Here is an 18,845-nt window from a genome sequence, read left to right as displayed (position 1 = left end):
AAAGGTGGCCAAAGCTGCTGGGAAGCGAGGGGGCAGGCGGCGCTGAGCAGCCTCCTTTGCCCGGCACCCGGCCCACCACTGCCGAACGCCATTCCTGCATCCCGCGCAGTTTTGCTCCGGGCTCATTTTGCAGAAACAACCACATCAAAACAACAGCCCGACCTGCCGCCTTCCTGTTTGCGAAAACCCAACTGTCAAATCGTGGCCGGGCAGGATAATAATGATAATAATAACAAGCTGTCTGGCTTCCCGGGTGGAAGTGGGGGTGCGATGGCAGGTGGCGAGGGAAGCCTACGCCCCCCCCCCCCCGACAAGGAGCCCAGCGTTTCCTTGGCCCGGTGTCAGGCTGGGAAAGTGGGAAGAGTCCGATGGGTCGCTGTGTGAGAGGGACAAGAGTGGAATGCAGCTGGGGGGACTGTGGGGGGTGTGGGATGGCAGGCGGTGGCTGCGTGCCTCCTGACTGGTCAGGGTAGCACAGGACGAGTGCTTAAATCACCTTGCAATTGCTTAAAAGCATGATATTTTTTTGTTTGTTTGTTTGTTTGCACACATTGCTTGATGGAGCATCCTCTTTGACCTGCACCGTGTGCCTTTCGTTGTCCTGGGACGAAGCGAGCTCGCTGCAGACGGGAGCCGGGGGTGGGCACGGGTTGGGGAGTCACGGTGCCACTGCAAGAGCTGCGGCGTGGCACTGTGCGGCCGCAGGCACGCAGGGAGGAGCGGCGAGGGCTGGATGGTTTTGGCAGGGCAGCCCCCTGCACGGCACGGGCTGCGGGGGTGGGAACGGCCATGGGGTCCGGACCTTGCCCTGGGCACATCACCTGGTCCAGGCCCTCTCCCGGCAGCTGTGCCCACACGCCCAGTCATTTGCATCACAAATTCAAATCTTTTTCATAGGAAACCATCAGAGCGGGGCTGTCAGGGCAAGCTTCGGCTTGTGGGGGCTGGGGCACGTGCAGCCCCTCTTGTGCTCACGGGGAGCCATCGCCACAAATACCAGTGCCGGGGCTCGGCCATGGCCCGGACGAGCCCAGCGGATGCCGGCATTGCCTTCCCCCTGCCAGCCCGCAGCAGCACCAGAGAGCCAGCCCCACGTCCCAGCTGCCGGCGATGCTTCGTGGCTGGTGCCAGGCCCCCCCCAGCTGCCCGCCGCGGGAAGGGGATGGCTGGGGTGGGATTGCTGCCCTTTCCAGCCACTGCCTTGCCCCGGGGTGTCCCCTGTCGTGGGGGCACAGCCGAGGGCTCTGCTGCCAGCAGCTGCCCAAACCTGCTCGTGATAAGGGGCAGGGGGACACCGAGCCCACGTCTCTGCAGCGCTCACCCCCACGTTATCTGGCCGAGACACTTGGGGAGCCCCGGGGGCTGCCATGGAGGTCCCGGGCTCTGCGGTGGCACCCCCAGCCGGTGGCTGTCCCCGGGAGGGAGGGCTGGGGGCACTGGGGACGCTGCCAGCTCCCGCAGCCCGGCTCCCGCAGCTCGCGAGTCCCAGCGCCAAAACTTTACGGCTGAGAGAGAAAGGCCGAGCACAGGATTTATTTGCATAGTAACTGGGCTGCTGTTGGCACTTACCCTTTAAAATAAAGTTCACAGCAAAATGTTTTTACCCCCTCACATACAGGGAATGCTAACAGCATCCCTTTTTTTTTTTTTTCTTTTCTCTTCTGGCTGAAACTTGTTTTTCCCTCCTTTGTGCCTCTCTGAATCCTGCCAGCGTAGAGATTCCCTTGTTCAGAGAGAAAAAAAGAGAGGGGAGGGGGGAAAAAGGAAAAAAGAAAAAACTTAAGCCTGGGATTAAAAACCATCACTAAAATAGTTTGAATAACAAAGTCAACTGACTCGCCGGGAGCCCAGTGAATGCCTGTCACGTATCGCCCTTCGGCCAGGGGCACGGTCATGTGTTTCACTAGATAGTTCCTGGAAAAGCTTCTGCTCAGCCTGATAGACCCGCGGCTGCTGATACCGCTGCGCCCGCGCCGGCCCCGCTCGCCCAGAGGACTGCGGAAAACTTCCCAAACTTATAGAAGGGGGGAGGGCAATAAGTAAATCTCCCTTGGGTGCTAGAGACAGCGGGTCTTCTGGTGACCTTCTCCAGCCCCAGGGGTCTCGGCACCCCGGGCCAGCAGCCCCCTCTGCCCTTATTGATGTCTTTAGCAATGGGATTTATGGAGGTTTGTTTTTTTTTTTTCCCCCACCACTAATTTTTGCATCGTTTTTAGCTACATAAATAATCAAAAACGTGGGACCTTGCAGGAGATAAAAGCAGAGGGTTTGTAAATTGCGCCCCCCCCGCCCCAGGCAGAGCTGCCTCACCATGTCAGACGCAGCCTGTCCGCTGGGACCTGACATGGTGAGGCAACCCAATGTGTTACCGGGGTGTGTGTGTGTGCGTGTGTGATTTGTTACCTAAAAATGAAAGCCAAATATGTCGGGTTTATCCTTTTGCTGACACCAGCATCACAAACCTGGAAGCACAGAGGTGTGACGAGGCCCAGCGAGAGGGACGATGGCTCAGGTAAGGCCACGCTGTGCAGGACTTGGGGGTTGGACTAGAGGATCTCCAGAGGTCCCTTCCAACCCTCCCATTCTGTGAGGGCGATTAAAGGCTCAGATTTATTAGCTGTGTACCCGTGCTCGGGAGGCTGATGGTGGTGATGGAGCAGTTGGAGATGGAGAAGTTGGTGATGAAAAGTTCAGAGATGGAGACACCAGGGATGGAAAGATCAGACACTGTTGGTCTGAAAGTGCTGCGATATTTTAGGGTGAAACTGGGCACAAAAGGCCCAGCCCCGGTGAACCGGACCGTGTTGGGTACAAGCTGTACCTGGCCTCAGCCGCGGGCCGGGGGCCGGGCTGGGACGCGGGCAGTGCCAGCGTGGCACGGTGTTTGGGTGTTTGCCTGCAGGGGGACTCTAGGCAGCGCTGCCCATCAGCACAGGGCTCACGCCTGCCTCTAAAGAGCCCTCAACACATGTGCAAGAGTATATTTATTTGTATATACATATATTTAAACATATATAATTACATGCTGCTATATTTAAACACACGTATGTCGGTTATATATAAAAATACATATGCATATACACGAAGTATTTTTTCCTTCTCCCCCACAGGCGCCTTTGAGCTGCTTGCTGCAGTCACACGCCATGAGCTGCACATTTACCGGAGGAGTGATGGTGCCCCGTTATCCCCATTATAGACCACGTTGTCCCCCTCCATGCGGGGAGCTGGCTCCTGGAGCCAGGAATGAGGGGGGCTGCACCCCCACCACACACCCTGTCCACCCAACTAGCACCGACCAGCAGGGAGGGGAGACAATATTAAAAACTGCACCTGGACGCCATTGGTATTAGTGGTGCCTTATTTAAGGGTGTTTTGCATCTTCTTTCAAGAGCCGCCATAATCAGCTTTAAATAGAAATGAGATAAAGAAGCACAAGGTGAAATAATCTAAAGAACTGACATGTGAGAGGAGCTCAACTCCCACTTTCGGCAGCGGCTCGGGCAGCCCGATCATTAAGTCCTATTGAATTGATGAGCCCCGAAGTCCCAGGAGATGATTTTTTTAAAAGCATTTACCCACGTGAAGCCGGAGAGCGTGGCCTTTTGTAAATCAGCCAGGACCACATCTTGGTTTGAAAACAGCCTTAAGCATCTCATTACATGTTTAACACTCCAAAGATCTTTTAAAAAAAATCAGCCTAAGCACGCTTGAGCGGTTCCCGTTTAATCTCTGCCTCTCGGTAAACACCGTGTGTGTGGGGGGGTGTCACTGTGCACACACGGGTCCCCCCAGCCGCTGGCCTGCTGCGGCAGCTGGGTGTGCGTCCGTGAGCTGCTGACACGCCGGCGCGGTAAGCAAAGCTTTGTGAAATGAAAGTGAAATGAAATAAATAAATCCTACCATGAGTCTCCTGTGAGCCAGCTTTAAAATTAGCAGGGTTTAGACATAAACATGGTAGAATGAACCCTCAGGGGAAGAAAAAAAGTCCTCCAAAACCCACATCCGATCCCTTTCCAACAGCGTGCGCTACTCATTGTTTCGTGCCATTTTAGGAAGATAAACTAATTTGGTTTCCTTTTTCCAATGAATTTTATATGTATAAAAATATGTATACTATATTTCTATATTATCTAAATATAGATAGATTATAGATTTATAAAAATATATATATATTTCTATATTATCTACATATAGAAATATGTATTTTTAGAAATCCATCTCTAAATCTATGAATTTATAACATATATGACTATATTTATATAACATATAACTCTGAGTAGAAACATATATGTACGAACACGTGTGTATGAACAAACACCTATTTTCTATCAATATCTGTGTGTATTCATATGTGCGTGTGAAAGACTACATACGCATGCCTTGTTTCAACTTATGTTTTAACTTTTATTTCATAAATCCTGACTGCTGAAGATGCCAGATGCAGTTTAGGTTAGGTGTTAATTTAAAATGAGGAGCCTAACATAGCAGCAATATAATATAACCGATTTAATGGAGGTAGGACCGGTTTTCGGGTGCTGAGGCATTTCAGCCCGTGACGCAGCTCTCACCGCCCAGCTCCTGCCCACCGTGTGCTGCGGCTTTGTCCCTTCGCTGGGTCCCCGTTTGCTGAGCCCACGCCAGAGCACCCCGAGGGCTGCAAGAGGCTTTGCAGGAGCCCCGTCGTTCGTTGCCGCCCCAGCCCAGCCCTGCAGCTAAATTTGGGACCGTGTTGTCAATTTACTTAGGGCTGGAAATGCCATCTCTGTCTCAGTCAGACGCAGCCATCGCCGGCACGGATGCAGCCGGTGGGGTGGGTTTGCCGGGGGGCCGGGCAGGACTCAGCCCTAGAGCTGTGCCCCAGCATCGCTGGGATGAGCATGAGCTGGTCCAGGTCAAAACCATGCCCTGGGCTGTGCTCACATTTCAGCAGGCTGGAAAAAAAAATAGCAAAAAAATAACGTGCTGGAACAAGAACCATGGCTGGGAGACGGGCATGCACGGTCCGGGGTCATCCTTGGCTCCTGCTGGGGGGAGCCCTGGGCTGAGCAGCACCCGGTGGCGTCCCCCAGCCTCTTGCCACCGCTGCCATACCATGCTCAGGCACTTTGCCCACGGGTGTCTGTCTGTATTCCCGAATGCTGTCTTCAATCAGCCGACCATGAGCACTTCAGCCTCAGTCTGCTGGGTCCAGAATACAGATATTTTGGGCATCTGCAATCTGGGCGAAAGCTTCAGTCCTGCCAGCAGCTCTGCACCGGCTTGAATGGAAAAAAATAATATAAATATCCCACTGGGTTGGGTAAATGCTGCCAGGCTGCCCTGGCCGGGCACTGCCAGCCGCCTGCCCTGGCTCCTCTCCCCAGGGGCAGGGGACCAGCCCCAGCCCCAGCCCCAGAGCAGCTCTGCAGCCGCCCAGCCGAGACACAGCCTGCAGAGAAAAGAATAAATTGAATCCAAATGTTTGTACCATTGGCACTGTCCGGGTCATGTGCCTAGTAAAGCTGAAGAATGCATGACTATTTTCTTGTAGCTTCTGTCTAAGCTGCCAGAAATGGCTGCTGTGCAGAGCATCCCGGTGTGGCGTGGGAGGAGGCTGGAGGGGCTGAGACCTGCTGGGACGGACGGACGGACGGACGGACGGACGGATGGATGGATGGATGGATGGATGGATGGATGGATGGATGCACACAGGAGGTGGGTCCAGGTTCAGAGACTGGACTGAGCGCTTTGTGCACAGGCAGTGGGTTCGGGGGCAGGTATGGGGGGGTCTCTGTGCAAAGGAGGCCCTGCCAGATTGTCGGCACAGTGGGGACCTGGATTTCCCTCTCACCCTCTTACACGCACAGGCACACAAGTGTTTCCTCTTCCCATCCCCCCCAGGCACGGTGGGCTCCATAGGTGAATGGCACTGAGCTCCAGCACGTCGGTTGCGCAGCCCCGGCTCCCGCGGGCGTCTGCGATGCGTCCTGGTTGCTATAGGTTTCTGTGCTGAGAGGCTTTAAAAAAAAAAACCAAACCACCACCCCACCCCAACGCAACCGAGCGCAGCCCGAGCCTGCTGCCCGAGAGCGTCACGGCGCGACGGTTACAACGGGCTTACTCATTTCTCCGGTGAGTAAGAGCGAAAGAGGAGCCCCACGGGCGCGGGGCCGGTGGCTGATAAGGAGCAGCTCCCTAATCTCCAGCCCCAGCAGCGGCGAGGGCGAGGGTGATAATTCGCAGAATCCCGGGCTCGCGCCCCTGCGGGGGGTGGTGCTGCCGGGCTGAGTGTTTGCAGAGTTTCCCTCACCTCGGGGGTGGGTCCCCCAGCATCCCTGCAGCATCTCCCCACAACCTGGCACCTCCTCACCCTTCCCCAGGAGCCAGCGGGAGCTGGGGGTGGTGGCAACCACAGGGCAGGCCCGCTGGCCCACTCGTCTGGCCTCTGCACTTGATGCCCTGTGCTCCCTGGGCCACAACCATGGGGAAAAGTGGCTACAGTAGGCAGCAGCTTTCATCTGATAAATCTCCCTGTTGAGGACCATCCAAAGTTTAGAAACTGGAGGCAGGAAAGGTCCCAGCCAAGGTCCGACCTTGGTTGCCGTGTGGGCTGTGTGATGCTGGGAAGCCGGGAGCCCAACGAAGCCTGGCGCTCCCTTGATTGAGACCTGGGCTGGGATTTTGGCTCAGATACCTGTTGCTTTTTTTATCTGCCCCCTTGGAGCGCCGCCAAACGGGCCGGCTGGGTCAGGCCCGTTCCTGTTCATGCCCGTCTCCCGTGGCACGTGCTCACGGCTGCGCCGGCAGCACCCACCGCTGCCGCACCACCAGCAGCACCCACCGCCGCTGCGCCGCCGGCTGCCCTGCTCCCCATCGCCCGCCCCCAGCTCACCGGGGAAAAATCGCTCACCCCCTCACCAGTCCCTCCCCCAGTATGTGCCAAACTGCACACGATAAGCCCTGCTCCAAAGCGCATTTTTGTCAGAGGGCAGCAAGATAAAAAAAAATCTTAAAATAGCTCAGTGTGACATTCGCCAGGGTCCGTGCCACCGCTCTTCCCACACGCCTCCGTCCCCCATCTTCCCTCCCCGGCTGCAGGCATGAACATTCCCCAGGGGAAGGCTTGGTTCCTAAAAACCAAAGCAGGACATGTGCAGAGCTGCTCCTGTCCCCGAGCATCGTGCTCTCTGGGTGACATGGCACCGAGCGCGATGTGGCACTGCCAGCGCTATGGAGCAAGACACTGTCGCTGCTTTTGGGGTGCCCCTGCTCCCGCGGCAGGGCCCCCGTCCCTGGCTTGCTGCTCTTGGCCATCTCTCCTTTGGCTCGGGCCAAATGCCGCTCGGCCAAGTCCCCAGCAAGGGAACAAAAGTGGAGAGCCCCAGCGCCGGGCCGGGGAGCTGGGGGAGGGCGCAGCTCCCTGCATGGCTCCTCTCCAGCGCTGGAAACCAACAGGGCATAAAAACTAAACATCCCCCTCGCTGCCTTCGCCGCCCCCTGTGCTCGGCGCTGCCCAGGGACACTGGGGGCTGCGTCGTGCCTCGCCGGGGCACACCGGCAGCGCTCTGAGGCTGGCTGCCATGGGGAAGACACTGAGGGAGCTGATGCCAGCATCCTCTCCTGGAAAGGCCAGCTCCAGCTCCAGCTCCAGCTCCCTCCTCGCAGGGTGATCCCACTTCTTTAACCCCTCCGGCGCCAGCTGCCCGTGCCCCGGCCCTGGTCCCTGGGCTCTCGCAGAGCTGCCAAGCCAGTGTCATAAAAGGCTTCAGCCTTTCACAGCTTTTAGGCGCATCCTCCAGCTCTCCCTAATTTTGTGTTTAGTTTTGTGCAGCGATTAGCATGCCGTATTTAAAGGCACAGTTTCAATTCATATCTATCTTGTTCTTTCTTTTTTTTTTTTTTTTTAAATGGAAAACAAGATTAAAAATAGTCATTGGAGAAAACAAACATTGTAGTGCCCACACAGATTTTTTTCTAACAATTTCAAAAATGCCCATGAGAGCAACTGCTTTTAAGCAATGAAGAATTGCAGTGGACAATTTGCAGCGCAGACATGGCACTAAGGAACCGAAGCGTGTGCCACTGTCACCTTCAGTCTCAGCCGGTCACAGTTCGGCTTCAAGGATGGGCTGTCGTGGCACATCACGCTTATTCTGTTATTCATGATATTAATTAATTCTTTTATTCATGATATGACTAGTAAAAGCAGCTGAGCTCACTCCAGTTAGCTCATGGCCCTGGAATGAGCCTTTTTGCTCTCACTCCATGGTGCAGACGATGGTGGGGGGCTTTGCCCAGACCTCCCCCCTCTCCCATGCCCTCAGGATCCCCCCAGACGAGGTGGTGGCAGCAAGGCAGGGTGATGTGTGCGACTGGGAACCGCCAGCACGGCAGCTCACCCCCTGCCACACACACGGCACACGTGGCAGCCGCTGCCACACGGGACGGCCAAGTGCCTCCGGTTCCCCTGCGCGCCGGACAGAGTTGATCCAAGCCAGGGATGAGGCCAGCCGGGAGCTCGCAGGGATGCCACACGCTCCGCCGGGATGCCGAGATGCAAGCTGGCGCTGGGCTGGGGAGCTGGCAGAGCCCGCACTGGCTTGAACTTGGCTGGCTGGGGGTTTTGGGGGGTGTTGAGGTTTGTGGAGGGTTTTCCCCAGTCTCCCTGGCCTCGCTCACCTCCCTCAGCAGCAGCAGCAAAGACACGGGTGACTCCGGGCAGCTGCAAAGGCAGCGGCAGGAGTGTTTGGGACAGGGGAACACGGCCATGCAGGAATCGTTGGAAGTGACCCCGTGTGATATGCTCCACATGGAAAAAGCAAGGTTCCCCCGCCAGTGGCTGGGTTGTGCCCAGCAGCCCCGTGGAATGGGGCTCTTTCACTACACCCACATCTGGCCACAGGGCTGCAGAACCAGCCGGACTCTTTGGGAGGGTGAATGGGTCTGTGGGGAAACCAAACCCCCTCCTTGCCCCCCACAGCCCCAGGCAGGGGAGGAGGCAGGCAGACATCACTGCAGGGAGAGGGATTTCTCCTGCTTCCCAGGTGGTGACCGACACGGCCAGTCATGGGCCCTGAAAGACTCGTGTTAATTCAGTTTTGCATCATCCCGGCACCTTCTGCTGTGCTGGTATCCCCAAAATACAGGTCTGTCTCACGTCCCCCTGCGTTCCCCACGCAGCTGCCCCAGCTGGGGAGCAGCCAGTGGCTGCCCAAGTGCCAGCAAAAGCAATGGCCCCTCTGAAGCCCTTTTTTAAAAGCAGATTTGTCCCCAGTTTAACCAGCCCTTTGAACACTGCACATCAGAGCGCAGCTGCCCACCTGGCTTTCACGTGGTGTGGGGGCACAGGGATGCCGAAGCCAGGGGAGGACTTGGCTCAGGGCAGAAACTATTCTGGAGAGGTGCAATCTGTCTGGAAAAAAGGATTTTGCTGTGGCTCCCGCTGAGCAGAGTATGGGCAGTGCCGCTCCCTCGCCCGGCCACTGCTCCGGGAACACACAGCACGGCATCAGCCGCTCTCCCCACGGGAACAGCATCCTGCAGCCCGCGTGGGAAAGGCTCCACTTTGTCCCCTCGACGCTATGTAAATACTGACGGGATTTTCTTAGCAGCGTGAAATGCACATCTGCTGATGCAAAGCCGCGGCCGGTGCCCCAGGCGGGAGCGGGCGGCCGGGAGAGCCCAGCGCAGGAAGCTTGCTGCCATGCACGGGTGGCTTTTCTGCACGAGCCAGGCTGCCAGCTTGAACTATTGGCCTGCAAGTGCTTCATGCATCCAAAATAGCCCCCCCCTGCTCCCCTCCTTGCCCGGAGAGCCTGGGCTGAGCCCCAGCCCGCCCCTGCCCCCAGGTAGGCAGCGGGGCATCTCTGCCGGTCACCCAGGGACAGCCCTGCAGCACCCCTGTCGCCTGCACAATCACGGAGATAAGGCTGGAGGATGACTAGTTCGTGCTCTCATCGAGACAAAATAAAGCCCGGCTGCTTCCAATACAGTCTTTTTTTTTTCTTAATTGTTCTATTTCCATGCGCCTGTGTACACCCGGCCACCCGGCTCTTGCCAGGAAAGCCGAGTGCTGATCATTGTCAGATGGTTCATGCAGAGGTTTCTGTTTTGTTTTGTTTTTACAAGGATCCAAGATGATAGGGGGAGGGAAAGAACTTTTGTCCTCTGCTTAAAATAATTCAAGAGCTTTCCACTGTCTACGCCAGGCTCAAGCAGACATTTGCATAACAAATGAGCTTCTCCCCGCTCTTCAGCCCCGGGTGACCCCTGTGGCTCCTCCTGCAGGAGGAGGCTCCATCTCCATCACCTCCATCATCTCCATCACCTCCATCATCTCCATCTCCATCTCCCATCCCAGCCCTGGGCCTGGGTTGCCGCTGGGGAGGGGATGCCATGTGGAGGGTTGTAAGTTTTTAGCACTTCTGTCAATCAAGACTTTGTAAACGGCCTCTGGAACATTTCAGCAGTAAATCATTTGCTTGGTGACCAACAAATAATTCCAGGCATCTTTTATTTCACTGTAAAAATGCTACAAATCAGCTATTAGTGAAGGTTTCTCTCCAAGCTAAAGCCAGTTGACACCAGGACCAAACACCAACTTTCCCGTTATTAGCAGAAGTGGCCACTCTGTGCCAGGGCTTCTCCTCCACGCAGCGATGCACGGGCACAGGCCTAAGAGCCTGTTCAGGTGCAGGAAAACCAAGCAAAGCCCCTAGAAATTTTTTTTTTTTGCCCCTGAGACAGATTAACACCTTTGCTAGTTTAGATGTATAACTTTTTCCAACGGTTCTGCTATTGCTTGAAAGAGATTTAATTTCAGAGTGCTTCCAGAGAGCATCTGCTGCGATGGCTGCGGTCAGGATCTTCAGCCCAGCAAGCAGATAAAACTGCTGCGAGAGCCCATTGCCAGAGATGTTTTCTGCAGAGCCCTATCGCCTCAACCCTTTCACTGAGGAACTGGAGGAATTTTCCAGTTCCCATCCTCCTTCTGGGAGAGAGAAAGTGGAGGAATAAAGCTTACGTACCTTCATGTAGCTCTGTGAGGTGGCAGGAGGCTTGGAAGCAAATGCTATCAGAGCCCAAATGCCCCAAGAATTATATCAGAATATTGCGTTCTGGTGAAGAGAGGTGGGAAAGGGAAGTCCCAGCAATACTGAAACATCCCTTCTAGACAATGACTGAAAAGAAAAAATGCTGCAGTTATTCATTTTGAAATGAGTTTCTGTAGGGGTCAGATTTTTTTTGCATGACAACATTTTATGGGTACAGAGTTAAAAAATTAATCTATAATCTGTCAGAAACTGTCATGCCTCCACCCCCCCTACTTTCTTTAAGAGCAAACTCGGAAATCAGGCATTTTTGCATTATGAGAATTACAGCCCAAACCTGCAGAAACCTTTGCAACATTAAACATCCATCCTCTGCACCAGGTCCTTGCCCTTTCTGGCCAGTGCCCTGAGCTCAGTGAGTTGCTGTGGCCTCCCCGTCGCTCCAGGCGGGAGGGAACACATCCCTCCTCCAGCCTGAGACATCCCGGCCCCGGAGATGCCGCTCACAACCACTCGGTCCTACCAGGGCAGGGCTGAGGGCTGAGCCTGGCCTGGAAGATGGCTCTGCCCTGGAGACCAGACAATAAATGCTTAATATAAGGTTTGAGATTCAATGGACCTGGGCTGCTTCTTTTTCCATGGCAAACTTGAAGCATCACAAAGTGCTGAAGCGAGGTGAGAGGTAAAAATCCAGCAGAAATTCTCCTCTGTGAATTTTTCCTGCCTCTGTGGATTTGCAGCTTGTTTTGGCGGACACCAGCAGGTTAGACCCGAGTCCACACCTCTCCTTCCAATGCGCTCCAGGACTGTTTATCCCCACCAGAGAGAGCAGAGCTGAGGTCAGGCCTCTCCTGCAGTTCACGGTGGCTTGGCAGAGCCAGCCTTCATCCTGAAAACGAAGTTTGAATCGTGGCTTTTATGGGCTGGGTTTACAGCAAACACCGCGTACCCCCACTGACAGCTCCGCTGACCCACCGTCTCCCTGCCAGCTGTTTCAAACCTCAGCCTGAGATGCTCTTCCCTCCACGTGTGTCACTTGACCACAAACCCATCCTCCTGTACGTGCAAACCCCCCGGTCCCGCCAGCACCTCCACCGGGCACCGCCGGCAGACACTAAGGCGCTTAGTTAATGCCCGGGCTGGCAGCCTCCATGCCCCAAGCAGGGTAGGACAGGCCCCCCCCCGGCTCGCCACGGCTCACAGTGCAACCTGCCGGGCTGCTCTGGGTTTCATTCAACTCGATCAAAGCCTCCGAGATGCCATATGGCTCCCGAGGACGTTTTGCTGCAGGGGCTTCTGGTTTGCAGCACGGCGGTTACGGCTGGCGGAGGCAGGGGAGCAGCTCCCGCCCCTTCTCCTCAGCCCCCAGGGGTGACAAACGGCTCTGAAGGCACCACGGTGTCCCCAGCCCACGTCAGCGCCCGACGCACAGGGAAAAGCACTGCTCTGGAGCTGCGAGAGGATGCTTTCGTACTGCATGGTCACTCGCAAGGCTTGGGTTTTGCTCCAGAGCTGAACAAAACTAACCACCGAAAAACCTGCAGCACAGAACTGCCCTCCCTGCCCGTTCCCACGCTGGATGGTGCAAGTGGAAATCACTGCAAAAGGTTCCCTGAAACAGCCTGGAGGGAAGCGAGGAGGGTGCTGTGCTGTGGATGCCGCCTGGGAGCCACTCTGTCGGGACCGGTGTAACCGAGCCCCGCACATGGGTCCCGGCCGCCCGGGTGAACACTCCAGCGCGGCCGTTTGTGAGTCACGCCTGGCTTCACCCCAGCACTTCTTCATTTTTGTGGTCTATTGAAATAATGGTTTCTAAAGGACGTCAGCTCAGGGTGATTTATTTTCCCTGCCAGCCAGCCATCCCCTCCATGGCGTTAGAGAAGGACTCCCATTTCAGACATAGCCGAGATACCGAGCTGCCATTATGGCAGAGGTGTGCCACGAGGACAACACAACGGTGGGAACAGCAGCTGCAGTTACCTGGTGGATTTCGCTTCTGCTTCAAGACACAAGACTGAGAAGGCAAAGCCTATAAAAAACCCACTAAGCGGAGCGTTCACGGCAATGCAGGTCACAGGCAGTATTTTCTACAGCATATAAATTAGGACCCTCTGGGCCATTTTCAAAAATAATTTAAGAGCCTAAATGTCACCTGGAAAATGCGTACCTGTTCCTCACAGCTGCTGTCCCGGGGTCTGCTGTGTCCCGGTGTGACGGGGCAGAGGAGGCTCGGCCCAGGCTTTTGGAGCACCCTTCCATGGGCTGTAGCTGGAGGGACAGGCAGGGATGGGAACGGGGACACTTCTCCTGGTGTCTGCCAGGAAGAGACCGCACCAGGAGCTGCCTTCACTGCTGCTGCACATGGATGGAGAGGCCAATAAAAGTTTGCCCTCGAGCTAAAAGAGCGTCCGGCTTCCTTCTCTCTCTACCGTCTCTCACTGCCTTCCTTCTCCCAGGTGTTTTGCCCAAGCTCATTTACAAGAACCGGTCTCCTCCCAGCTCAACCGGGTGCAAACATCACCAGACCTTGTGTTGGGGCACCATCTCGAAACAGTGTGCTGAGAACTGGGGAAACTGAGGCACGTACGAGGACCAGGAAAACCCTGCAGGCTATTCCCACATTCTCCAGGAGGCAGTAGGGACCACCGTGCCCTTTCATACTTCCCACTTGCAGTTCCCTGTCCTCCTCCGTGACTGCCCAGGGCCATCTGGTAACAAATCCTGCAACACCAGTATATGCTGCACCGCAGGTACCAGTAGCCATTTAAACGGTCACCAGTTAAAAAAGGAAAAAAAAAAAAACAACCCAACAACAAAAGACCAACAAATAGTTGACTCTGTTCCCAGGCAAATACAAAGAACGGTTTTGGATTGTCACTGCTGTCCCTTTGTTTACTGAATGCAGTAACAGAAAAGGCAAGGAAAGAAAAAAATACAGCCCCTGATAGCGACAACTTATTGTGGGCGAAGCAGGCTGGGGCATGCCTGAGAAAAGGAGGGTCAGGCTCCATGTGTATCTGCTGGTGACGGGAAATAAATGTGCCCAAAAGCACTTAAAAAAAATAATAAAAAGGACCAGACCTGATTGCAAGCAGTTAGAAGTGATATATTCTTGGCATGGAAACAAAAAGCAAATTCATAGCAGGTTTGGAGCTGATCTTACTGGCTTACATGGGATTTTATACTTAGGTAATTCTATTGTTGGCTGGAGCTACCTGATTTATGCCTGAATAAGGTCCTGATCCTGCAAACATTTACTTATGTAGTTTAGTTTTACCTTTGCCCCTGGACACCCTATTAATTTCCCTGCAGCAAGGACAGTGATTGTCTCAGAGCTGGGGCCTTTGCAAGAAGAAAATCTCTGCCATAATGCCCCAAACGAAGAAGAAATTCTCCAGTGAGACATGAACTCCCCCGGGCTGTGGGTGTGCCGCACCCTGAGACCCTGCCAAGCCCCAGGCACGTACACCCAAAAGCCGAATGATGTGTAGGTCCCTCTAACCCACAAGCTTTAGGAGGCAGCAGGGGAAGAGCCTTAGCACAAGCCTGCAGCTGTGCCGAGCTCTGAGTCAGCCTCTGCAACAAACTGAACGTAAAACGGCAGCGTAACACCAAGTTCAATCTGATGACACCCTCTCCCCTGGGCAGACCATCCAAATGGGCTGCTAAACCATTTGGATTGGTTGTTTCTCTTCAAGAAAGTGGCATTTATCATGAAAAACACTGAGTTTGCCCTGTACCCTCCCCATCAGGCAAGGTAAAAGAGAGGGATTCATCCATCAAACACCATCCTTTGACAATGAAACCTCTGGGTTGGCTTCAAAAGAAGCATGAGAATAAAAACCTGCTGCAGACGAGATGAGGAGGACCAGTGGAGAGAAGATGTGTGCTCACACATGAATGGGGAAGGCAGCAGCTTCAGCTAAACAGCCAGCGAGATGCCCCGGTGTCTGCATGTCTGCCAGTGCCGTTGCTCACGTGCCCATCACATGCTGCTAAAAACAGGCAAACGAAATAAAAAGGGGCTGTGAGTCTGGGAGCAGCTGCTTTCCTCGCTGCCGCTGCCAAACCTTCCCAAGAGCACGGCTATTCCTCGGTGCAGGGGAGAATTAATTAGCTTGACAATGGCACCGGGGGGCTCGGCGGGCCGTTGGGTGTCTGCCGCGGCGGGCGCAAGAGCTGCTGCAGCCCCGGGACCGCGCGGGAGCCAGGAGCAGCACCTGGAGCCGGCCCCAAGGGTGCTCGAGGAGGCTGGAGGAGGGCCCGGAGCAAAACCCCTCTGGTACAAATCCCTGCTGCTTTCCATCTGAGACACTCAGCCAAGACGCAGCAGTTCCCAGCCCCCAAACCCAGCGATCTCCATCGGCAAAGCTGAGATGCTGCTTGTGGAGCAGCGAGCGCCTGTGGACCACAGGCACTGCAGCTCCTGCACACAAGCCGTGGGACCTCTCCCTCCCAGACACACAATCACAGAATGCTTTGGGTTGGAAGGGACCTTAAAGACCTTCCAGTTTTACCCCCTGCCCTGGGCAGGGACACCTCCCACCAGCCCAGGTTGCTCCAAGCCCCGTCCAGCCTGGCCTTGAACACCTTCAGGGATGGGGCAGCCACAGCTTCTCTGGGCAACCTGGGCCAGGGGCTCCTGGCCCTCAGAGTGAAAAATTTCTGCCTGGCAAAGGGTGCTAGCTGCAAACACGAGCTGCGGAGCCTTTCACTGCAGTATCTCTACAGGCTTATGGCAGCCTTTGGCCCGGCCTCCCAGCTGCACCCTGCTGCTGGCAAGACAAGAGCTGCAACAAATGGCACCTCCTGCACCTCGGGGCCACATCCATGCCAGCATGGTTCCCTTTGGCCACTCTAACCCAGGTGCACCGGCTGCGGCTGAGCTGGAGCAGGGCACACAGGGTGCTGAGCCTGCCTTCATCCCATGCTAGCCAAACCTGCAGAGGATGGGGGGCCAGCAGAGCCCTGACCAGCACAGGGGGGGAGGGAGGGCTGTGGGCACAGCCGGGTCCCCCAGTGCTGGTGCTTACGGTGCAGCGAGCTCCAGGACACTGCTGTGACCACACGGCGTGGCTACACCAAAGATTTGCACGGTGTACGATGAGGGCGCAGGATGGGGCCGGAGACCACTCCCAGGAGTGCCAGTGCATTTCCAAAGCATCTTCTCCGAACTGGGCTTTGCTTATGCTGTAGCAGCCTGGAGAACTGAATATTGCCTCCCTAGAAAGATTTAATTATACATAAAATTAGAAGGAGGAAGTGTTATTTAAAATTTCATACTTCTGGAAGGCAGCCGGTTCGTTAGCATTACTTTAATGAGGCACTAACCTCACTGTAATGCTTTTATTAATGCTCGTTGCTTATTGAGTGCCAACTGCTTGGCTCCTCTCCGACAGGCCGGCTGGCCCAGAAAGCAAGTGGTTTAGGGGTCCTTTGATGCAAAATGTGAGCACGTTTACACCACAGCCAGGACAAACGACAGTTGGTGAGATGAGACAGCCCAAAATTCACCAGATGGTGCCCAGAGCAGGCGCTGCAGTGAGAGAGCGAGACCGGGGCAGGCAAGAGGGGATGCAGGAGGGAAGAAACAAAGGGAGAAGAAGACATGCTGGTTCCACCAACACCACCGACACCATTCATGTTGACTACAGTAGGGTCAGGATGAGGGCCAGGACAATGAACAATGATGGTACATCAAGACATGACATGCTGGGGATTCGATGACAAAGGAAGGCACCGGGTAGTACGGGATCCAGGAGGCAGGTTACCAGTGGCTGAGCTCTGCAGCCTGCCCCCACCTACCACCGCTGCAGACATCTCATGTGCTTTGAGGCCAAAGCTGTGCCCAGCCTGGATCTCACCATAGACCCTCTTTGGTCAAATATAAGTCCTTAATCCAACCAACTTCCAACCCCGTAAGGCACCCATGCCCTGAAAGCCTCTGCCCCACTGTGACTGTTGTGGGATAACCTGCGCCTTTGAGGTGCTCCCAGCACCACTGTGGAGCTGGTCTGCCTGAAGGAGACCTAGGAGAGGATGGAGACCCTCCTCCAATCCCTCTGTACTGCACATGCCGTTGCCCATGACCCTGTTGGGCTGCAGAGGGGAGGCATTGGTGGAGCCCACCTGCCTGTGGGGTGATGCCCAGGCACTCTGAGCACACTTTTCAGAGGTGATCATGGACAGAAGGACAAGGATTACCCCAGCAGCTGCTGGGACACGCTCCCCCACACCTCCTGGGAGCCGAGGTGAGCATATGCCGTATGTTTCTCCTCCTGTTCCTCAAAACACTCTGAATAGAGGGATTAAAAATTACTCATTGCGGTCTGAAACAACAGAGCCAAGGCGCCAGTGTCGGCTGATATTCCAGCACAGCGGAGAGCAGGTGGGCTGCTGCATTCGCGGTGAGAAGGAATGGGAACAGCTTGTTGGAGAGCCCGCCGTGGTTCTGCCTGCAGGGCCACCCCTCCAGGAGCTACCACTCAATGGGAGCCGAGGCATCAAAGGCAGCGTTGCCACCTCCCTCCTTCGGGCTGGCCGAGGTCCAAGGCTATTTCCCAGCAGCGTGTACCAACCTGCAGTTAGGTGCTTCCCCCTTCCAAACGCTCAAAGGTGGATCTCACCCAGGCTAAGCCAAGGTTTTTCTCTGCACGTGAGGTGGGCAAAGCAGCAAAGAGCTGAGCTAGGGCTGCCCCAGCATGAGCCCACCAGAAAGGCCTCCTCACGGCGCAGAGGGTGCCTTTGTGCCCAGGACCATGCCATACGTGACCCCATACCAGCCCTGGGTGCAAGCGTGGCCGCAGCGCTGTGCCTCGGTTGTCATCACAGCACAGAGTCAAGTTCAACCACAGGTTGAGTCCGGTGTCCCACCACCGTCCATGAATGCCTTCACAGAAAACCGGTGAGTCCTTGGCAAAGAAAGGTTCAGCGCCGTACCATAATCTTGATTTTTTCCTGCAACTGAAATGGAGTGTTTCGCGTCATTTTAGCCAACAAAAAGAGCGAAGATTACCTAGAGAAAAGGGGAGGAAGCCAGTTGGCTGCCTGGGCACAGAGCGATGGGCTGGGGCCAGCTGGACGAAACGCAGGGCAGAGGCAGGACCGACCAGGGAGAAAAGTTCATCCTCCAGCGTATTCTGCCCAAACTGCAAGGCAAGAGCACCGCACTACACAGTCACTGAACTGCAAAATTCACAATGTAATTTTTTTCTCCATGTAACCTAACAGATTCAAAGCCAAACATGGACATTTCACAGGGTGCTGATGTGCGTTTTGCCTGTCAAAGTTTCTCTGAAAACCAGCCTGGTTCTTGTGAAGGAAGAAAAATTTTAAAAAAAGAGCAAAAAGAAAGGATGTTTTTAAGTAAAACCAGTTCGATGCAGCCATTTTTTAAGTGACTGCCATAGACAACTGGGAAATTAATAAAAGGAAAATGTTTTGTCAAGTATTTTTTTGCCAAAATGTGGTGTTCAGGGTTTTTTTTTTTTGGTAAAAATAAGACTGATCCAATGATTTAAATTTTTCAATATTAGGAATAAAGCATAATCTAGGAATGAGAGGGAAAAACACAAAATAAAATAGGGCAAAATGAAATGGCAAATGCTGTGAAATTTTCATCTGGAGTTTACAGCAGGGTCTAGGGTTCGCTGACACCAGACAGCACAGTCTTGTCCCCACCACAATAAAACAGTCCCAGGCTCATCTTTTTAGTTTCTGCTGCCCTCACCCAAAGCTTTCCTGCACTGACAGCGGGACCGTGCAGGTCTGCTGCGGCCCAAGCGTCACCTCACACACACGAGTGACGTCCCGGCT

General features: G+C 54.8%; 2 long non-coding RNA genes across 2 annotated transcripts; one reads left to right on the top strand and one right to left on the bottom strand.

Annotated features, from left to right (window-relative positions):
• The first annotated feature begins 2,372 nt into the window (after positions 1-2,372).
• LOC141750255 (uncharacterized) lies at positions 2,373-3,335 on the top strand. Its single transcript, XR_012589623.1, has 2 exons — positions 2,373-2,512; positions 3,111-3,335. It is a non-coding gene; the product is annotated as an uncharacterized LOC141750255 (long non-coding RNA).
• Positions 3,336-10,712: 7,377 nt separating this feature from the next.
• LOC141750344 (uncharacterized) lies at positions 10,713-18,175 on the bottom strand. Its single transcript, XR_012589643.1, has 4 exons — positions 18,046-18,175; positions 16,064-16,253; positions 14,875-15,025; positions 10,713-11,919 (listed from the first exon to the last, which is right to left on the bottom strand). It is a non-coding gene; the product is annotated as an uncharacterized LOC141750344 (long non-coding RNA).
• Positions 18,176-18,845: the final 670 nt, after the last annotated feature.

The sequence above is a fragment of the Larus michahellis genome, chromosome 12, assembly GCF_964199755.1.
Source record: "Larus michahellis chromosome 12, bLarMic1.1, whole genome shotgun sequence".
In the NCBI taxonomy this organism is placed as follows: Eukaryota; Metazoa; Chordata; class Aves; order Charadriiformes; family Laridae; genus Larus; species Larus michahellis.
This window is presented reverse-complemented; position numbering and strand designations above follow the sequence as displayed.